The sequence below is a fragment of the Anabrus simplex genome, chromosome 5 (assembly GCF_040414725.1).
Source record: "Anabrus simplex isolate iqAnaSimp1 chromosome 5, ASM4041472v1, whole genome shotgun sequence".
NCBI classification, from domain to species: domain Eukaryota; kingdom Metazoa; phylum Arthropoda; class Insecta; order Orthoptera; family Tettigoniidae; genus Anabrus; species Anabrus simplex.
This window is the reverse complement of record NC_090269.1, coordinates 73165856-73167154: the sequence shown is the minus strand read 5'-3', so window position 1 is coordinate 73167154 and position 1299 is coordinate 73165856.

Sequence of the window (1299 nt, the reverse complement as noted above, 5' to 3'; positions counted from 1 at the left end):
ATGGCCTTAATTATGCCTGGAGTGAAAATAGAAAATAAGGAAAACTAGCATCAGGGCAGCCGAGAATGGGGTTCGAAGCCTCTATCTCCCGAATCCAGGGTGGTTTGTAGGGTCGGTTTCTGTTCCGTACGTATTGCAGAGGTTTTGACTCTCTGATATGCAATGAGGTGAAGAAAGCAATGGGAAACAATCTCACTTTTCAACTCGCTAGTGCGACTCATTAAAAACGTCCAGGTTTCCAAGAGAGTTAACGATGAACGGACTTTCAACCTGAGGATTCAACATGCAAGATCCATTCTGTACTAGCAATTTTCACGAAAAAGTAAATGCGTCTGAAATTGTATATTTAGGCTAATACAGGCATAAGGCGGTAATACGACTATCTTCCGTAGTTCCTGGAAGGGATGATTGAGTCAGAATGGAGTTCTACCAGCCGGCCTGCGGCATGTGACAACCTGTGCTTCTATCGTTCATTTCGTCCATTGTCTCCTTGAATTTTCTGGAAGGCGTAATTAGAATACACTCATTCTATCCGTACCCAGCGAATATTAGAATTATCACCAGGTATATAAAAGCAGGCTCGCCTCGAGTGGGTTTGGGTGTTTAATGTTGAGTAGTCAGTTAAGAGTCGTGAGGTGAGAGTTCAGTGGGTGAGCTGTCACTTGAGTGGAGTGTGCGAGTTACCAGTCTTGTCCGGAGTCGAACCAAGCGCCAGTAATCGTGCATTGTGACAGCCAACAGACAGGCACTCAAAACAGAACACATAGAAGTGCTGTGTGAAGTGACTACGGTACGTGCACAGCGACGTGATAGTGATAAGATAATGAAAACTCACCCATTCCAGGTAAAAACTACCAGAGGCAAAGTGACTTTTATAAATACAGTTGAAACCAGTTGTAACGACTCCTAACGGTTGTTATATGCGATAGTCGCACAAATCGGGTTTATTTTGATCTTGCTAAAAATGTCATATCTGTAAGTTTTAGGCTGCACACTTAAATTATATGGTTAATTAACAGAATAAAGTTAAAACTTCAAAAATCATAAGTGAAATAAATACTTTATATGCAATAATAAGAGAGGAAAGAAGTAGCAAAAATGTAAATTGATCAATAATTTTGCAAACGGTCTTGGCTATTAATAAGGTGTTCTCTCAGTCCCTCGAAACTATAGAAATCCTTCGCGGCACTGAACATTTGTTTCTCCATTTCTTGTCATATAATTTATATTATTTTTATTTATTTCTCCAGTATTAAACATTTTACCCTTCTTTTGTGACCTTCACAGCGATGCTTGCAT